This window comes from Elephas maximus, chromosome 10 (genome assembly GCF_024166365.1).
Source record: "Elephas maximus indicus isolate mEleMax1 chromosome 10, mEleMax1 primary haplotype, whole genome shotgun sequence".
Taxonomy (NCBI): Eukaryota; Metazoa; Chordata; class Mammalia; order Proboscidea; family Elephantidae; genus Elephas; species Elephas maximus.
In genome coordinates, this window is record NC_064828.1 from 10,526,617 (window position 1) to 10,533,579 (window position 6,963).

A 6,963-nucleotide genomic window follows, 5' to 3' on the forward strand; every position below is an offset into this window, starting at 1 on the left:
ACTCGTCTGGTCTTTGGTCACTCGTGTTCAATGCGTCAAATCTGTTCTTCAGATGGTCTTTAAATTCAGGTGGGATGTAGGGTCGCCATGAGTCAGAATCAACTCAACAGCAGTGGGTTTGGTTTTTTTGGTTTTTCTAATACTCAAGGTAATATTTTGGTTCTCGTGGACTTGCTCTGATTTTCTTCAGTTTCAGCTTGAACTTGCATATGAGCAATTGATGGTCTGTTCCACAGTCGGCCCCTGGCCTTGTTCTGACTGATAATATTGAGCTTTTCCATGGTCTCTTTCTACAGATGTAGTCAATTTGATTTCTGTGTGTTACATCTGGAGAGGTCAATGTGTATAGTCGCCGTTTATGTTGGTGAAAGAAGGTATTTGCAATGAAGAAGTAGTTGGTCTTACAAGATTCTATCATTCAATCTCCAGCACTGTTTCCATCACCAAGGCCGAGTTTCCAACTACTGATCCCTTCTTTGTTTCCAACTTTTGCATTCCAATCGCCAGTAATTATCAATGCGTCTTGATTGCATGTTCAATCAATTTCAGACTGCAGCAGCTGATAAAAATCTTCTATTTCTTCATCTTTGGCCCTAGTGGTTGGTGCGTAAATTTGAGTAATAGTCGTATTAACTGGTCTTCATTGTAGGCATATGGATATTATCTTATCGCTGGCAGCATTGTATTTCAGGATAGATCTTGAAACGTTCTTTTTGACAATGAATGCAACACCATTCCTCTTCAAGTTGTCATCCCCAGCATAGTAGACTATGCTGGTATTTGCAATGAAAAACCCTTTGGTCTTGAAAAATTCTGTCTCGCAATCTCCAGCATCGTTTCTGTCACCAAGGCCATATTTTCCAACTACTGTTCCTTCTTCTTTGTTTCCAAGTTTCGCGTTCCAATCACCAGTAATTATCAGTGCATTCTGATTGCATGTTCTATCAGTTTCAGACTGCAGAAGTTGGTAAAATCTTCAATTTCTTCATCTTTAGCCTTAGTGGTTGGTGTATAAGGTTGAATAATAGTCATATTAGCTGGTCTTCCTTGTATGCATATGGACATTATCCTATCACTGACAGCATTGTACTTCACAATAGGACTTGAAACGTTCTTTTTTACAGTAAATGCAACACCATTCCTTTTCAAATTTTCATTCCTGGCGTAGTAGACCATGTGATTGTCTGATTCAAAATGGCCAGTACCAGTCCATTTCGGCTCACTAATGCCTAGGATATTGGTCTTCAAGTGTAACATTTCATTTTTGAGGATTCCCAATTTTCCTAGATTCATACTTCATACATTCCATGTTCTGATTATTAATGGAAATTTGCAGCTCTTTCTTCTCATTTTGAGTGGTGCCACATCAACAAATGAAAGTCCTAAAAGCTTGACTCCATCCACGTTGTTAAGGTCAACTCTACTTCCAGGAGGCAGCTCTTGCCCTGTCATCTTTTGAGTGCCTTTCAACCAGAGGGGCTCATCTTCCGGCACTATATCAGACAATGTTCCACTGCTATTCATAATGTTTTCACTGGCTTATTCTTTTCAGACGTAGACCTCCGGGTCCTTCTTCCTAATCTGTCTTAGTCTGGAAGCTCAGCTGAAACCTGTCCACCATGGGTGACCCTGCTGGTGTTTGAATACCGGAGGCATAGCTTCCAGCATCACAGCAATGCACGAGCCGTCACAGTTTGACAAACTGACAGACACGTGGGAGAATAATGCTAAGACTCTGTAGAAAATGTGGATTCTTAACCAATTCATTCACTACTAGACTGACATCATTCCTAATCCAGGCTCATCACTTGATGTCAAAGACAGAGACACAAAACCAATGGTTTCACTGAAAAAAATAAAAAGAAGGGGCAGCTCAAACCAAATATTGGGCAGTGATTTGTAAATTATCTTGTGGAAAAATAATCCTATCTTGTAAATAGGATTAAATGTAGCCTTGTTTAAGCTCAGTGAAACATAATCCCCCAAATAGGGCATGGGCAGGTCTGTGGGGTTGACTTTTCAACTTTTCAAAGTCAAAAAGAAGCCCTATGAAGCCTAAGTTGTATTTTGTAGACATAATTTTTGCATTTAAAAAGACAAATGAAATTATATCTCTGACTGTCTAGGATGCTTCAAGAAATAGGGAGCTGAGTATTCACCGTGGCCAAAATTGAAACTGGGAGCTATGTGCATTAATGCTTGTTAGATTTTTTTTTTTTAATCTATCCCCCCAGCTAATAATCGCTCAAGACTCAAATATCCATACACTGAGATTTGAGGTGAAATCTGGATTTTGATGGATTAGCAGACGGGTCTCGTTTTATCTCTGGCTTCTGAATGTTGCTGTCTGGAACATGACCCATCCCTTCTCTGGCTGCAGCGTAATAAGCTGGCTTGGATTCAGAGGAAAGAGCACCATCTACTGCAAACCACTCAAACCTGACAGTTCACTGTGTGCGTTCCCCCAAAGGCCTCCCATTTATTTGATTGTCCCAGCTCAGACTAGCTTGTGAGAACTAACAAGGTTTCAGCTGGGGGTTGGGGGAAAGAGAAGCAATGGCCACAGGCCAACACTTAAGTGTATTAAAAATCCCAAGTCTTTGGTGAGAACTATTTGTTATTACCATTGTAATGCTCTCAGTCAGGAGTAATGATTGATGGAAGTCATTTTACTAGGCAGTCAGATACAAGTGTCAATTTCTTGGAGTTTATATGAGAAGCGACATCATCAGTGCAACTCTCTGGTGAGGTGCAGGAAGATATAAAAGCCAGTAGAGCCAGACTTTTGGTCCTGAACGTGAGCTACTACTTCCTCACACCCCTACCCACACCCCTGGAGAAAACACCCAAGTCCTTCTTTCTTCCTTTGTCTGAGATGGAAACTCATGCTAGAGAAGCAAGAGAGGAGGCCTTTGCATTGCATATAGTGATTCTATATTCTGCAAAAAGTAGACTATTCTACATTTCAACAGAACAGAATAACAGGCTCAGAGAACGGGCATGCAATGGGACTTGGTAGGTCAGGCAGGATCACAGATGATTCCAACAACCATTGACAGAAAGCTTCATAGGAGGCCAGCAGCCATCCCCCTGGGAGATGAAATACAAATGTAGCTGTCTTTGGACTTTGGGTCAAACCCTGATTGCCATGCAAATGCACATATACCCCTTCCTTCTGAAATTCTATGGCAACTTACACTCACATTTAACACAAAGAAAGTAAATGCAGCCACTAAGTAACTGAGGATAGGGATGCCACAGGCCATGCCTCCCTCTCTTTCCTATTTCGTTGTTACCACATTCCTCCCACCCAATAAAGAGTCATCTCACCACTTACAGCTTTCACCCATCCAGTTGTTGTTTTTCAAAGCCATTTGTGTTAAATTCTACAGTGTGACTGTCTTAGGGTACAGTGACATAGTAGCTGGGTTTTACGGATTCCCAACAAAGAGTGAAGTGCTCTCATTAAATGTCAACAAAGTTTTTGGTACTGTGAATTGACATGATACTTACAACTTGTCTTGAATCGTCTTTTGGTGTTTTGTCTAGGAATAGGTTTTGACGGATTTGACACACTTAGCCAACAAATCCCCAGTTTACCTCAGTCAATGCTGTTGACCACCTTTTCCCTTTCCACATCAGGACTATTAGAGAGAATCTCTGTCTCTCCCTGTCTGTCTCTCTCTCACACACACACACACACAGATTCCTCCCTCTCTGTTTCTATATTTCCTGTTTAAGTGAATGACACAACCCATCCACCAAGTCAGTCAAGTTAGAAACTTGGTAATAACCTGAAAAGAGCTTTTCACCCACCCCTAAGTCCAAATAGTCACCAAGTCCTATGGGCTCTGCCTCTGGATTTCTCCAGACTTATTCCTTTCCTTTGCAATCCACTGCTCCTCCCTCAGCCCAGGCCTCTATCCCCTCTCATCTGCATCACTGCAACAACTTCTCAATGGGCCTCTTATTTCAGTCTTAGTTCGCCCCAAGCCATTCTCCACACTGGCCTTTCTAAAACACAACCTAATCATATCACTCTTCTGCTTAAAAAAATTTAAGAGTCTCTACTGTCCCCAGGATCAATCCAAACCCATTAAAATGACAATGATCTGGCTCCAGCCTATCTATCATCACCAGGGGCAGATCATCTGATAGGTAAGGTAAGCACACCGGGTGGGTCGCCCGCCCTGCCAGGGATTGTAAATTTGAAAAGAGGCTTTGATTCTGTAGGAAGGTGCTCTGGGGTTAAGAGAGAAACAGATGCCAGCCATAACTAGAAGCAGAATCTTTGATGAGGTGGGGGGGTGGAAATGTGAAACTGGTCACTACAGATGATCTGGTAAGCACCATGCTTACCTTGCCTATTGGATAAAATGCCCCTGAGTATCACATCTCAACACCCCAGTCTCCTACTTATATTCATTGCTGTGTGCTTTCCCAGGCTCTCATTCCTCCAAGACTGAATCCAATGGTACTTTTGCTCCCATACTCTTCACTCTCTTCCTTGTCTGTTCAGGTTTGCTCACATTTCCATACTAAAGTCAATTATTGTCTCCTCCAGGAGATTTTCTCTGCCCTTCCCCTCACATCCTCAGCCTGAGTTCAGTGCTGTTTCCTTGGGGATCCCAAAGCACTCTGTACTTGCTCCCCTCAATCCCTAAACTTACCACACTTTTGTAATTATTTATTTACGTATCTACGTCCTCTACATTGTAAGCTCCATGAAGCCAGAGATCACTGTTATTCAGGCTACTCAGTGCCTATCACAGTGGCTATAACATAGTTGGTAGTCAGTAATGGTGTGTTGAGTAAATGTTTGAAGAATGAACTAAAGTTCCCCCTCAGATCTCATAGCCATGAGCACCAGTGAAGTCATATTAACAATGTTAACCAAAAGTCTACTGATCTATTCCCACCTTTTCATGTTTGATCTCAAAGTCTGCAAATACACACACACATGCAATGGGAATTTTCACATGATTCATTCAGCCTGCCTGGAGCTCCCCTGTTCCAACTGACCATACCACAGTCTTCACTGGTCATTGATGCCCCTTTTCTGGCACTTCCACTATGCTCTGAAGCCTTCATAATGGTAGTCTTTGGCAAAAGAGGACAGGGAAAAGTAGCAGAGACAACTTATCTCCTCTGTTAGAAGCGCACCGAACCAATACAGCTTGTATTCCAGTTTTATTAGATACCTGTGGGTGAAACATCTGTTTTACCACTAATTTGTGTGCCCCATTTTGTATGGAGGTAACACGGCATAGAGGTAAAGGCCAGAGCTCCAGAACTGAACCACCTGGGTTCACATCCTGCCTCTGCCACTTTCTAGGTTGTGTGACCTTGATAAGATACTTTAATTCTCTATGCTTCCATTTCCCCATCTGTCAACTGGTGATAACATATTTCATAGGATTGTATGGTAAATAAGTTAATTTACATTAAGCACAATTTCCTGACACATAGTGAGTACTCTATACTATTATAGTCTGGTGGGAGATACAAAATAAAATAAACAGACAAGCAAAATAATTACTGATTGTAGGAAGTGCTATGAAGGAAATAAATAGGAAAGTATAATAAACAGGAGAGACAAGAGCAGTTGTTTTAGATGAGGCCAGAGATGACTCTTGGAGGTAATAATTTAAGACCTGAAGATTGAGAAGACGCCAGCCACACAAATGACTGGGAGAAGAAAATTCCTGTCAGGGAAGCAGAAGGAAGAGCAAGTGCAGTTCCTGAGATGGAAAGGAGTCTGGTAGATCCTAAAACTGAAAGAGAATTCTTGCACTGAGCAGCAAGAGCAAAGGGCAGAGCAACACAGGAGAAGAGAGGAATCACAAGACAGTGTAGGGCTGATAGGCTGCAGTAAGAAGTTTGGATCTCCTTCTATGTTAAATAGAAAGCTACTGGAGGATTTTAAACAAGGAAGTGACTCTAAGTAATCTACATATGTAATGTAGTATGTAATCACATATGTAAAGTAATCTACACATGTAATCTACCACTCCTCTGTCAGTTTGTCATACCATAGGGGCTTGCAAGTTGCTGTGATGCTGGAAGCTATGTCACCAGTATTTCAAATACCAGCAGGGTCACCTATGGTGGACAGGTTTCAGCAGAGCTTCCAGACTAAGACAGGCTAGGAGGAAGGACCTGATGACCTACTTCTGAAAAAATTAGCCAGTGAAAATCTTGCAGATGGCAGTGGAACATGGTCTGATACAGTGCGGGAAGATAAGCCCCTCAGGTTGGAAGGCACTCAAAATACAACTGGAGAACAGCTGCCTCCTCAAAGTAGAGTAGACTTAATGATGCGAATGTAGTAAAACTTTCAGGACCTTCATTTGCTGAAGGGGCATGATTCAAAATGAGGAGAAACAGCTGCAAACATTCATTAATAATCATAACAGGGAATGTACAAAGTATGAATCAAAGAAAATTGGAAGCTGTCAAAAATGAAATGTATCACTTGAAGATGGATAACCTGGACATTAGTGAGCTGAAATGGACTGGTATTGGCCATTTTGAATCAGACAGTCATGTAGCCTACTACAACAGAAATGACAAATTGAAGAGGAATGGCGGCAGTGGGTGGCATTTCATCCATCATCGAAAAGAACATTTCAAGATCTATCCTGAACTACAACACTGTCAGTGATGGGGTGATACTCCTACACCTACACTGAAAAATTAACGCCATTCATTTATGGTGTTGGCAAAGAATATTGGCTATACCATGATCTGCCAGAAGAATGAACAAATTTGTCTTGGAAGAAGTACAACCAGAATGTTCCTTAGAACCGAGGATGGTGAGACTTTGTTTCAAATACTATGGACATGTTATCAGGAGGGAGCAGTCCCTGGAAAAGGACATCTTGTTTGGTAAAGTAGAAGGTCAGCAAAAAAGAAGACCCTCAATGAGATGGATTGAGGCTGTGGCTGCAACGATGGGCTCAA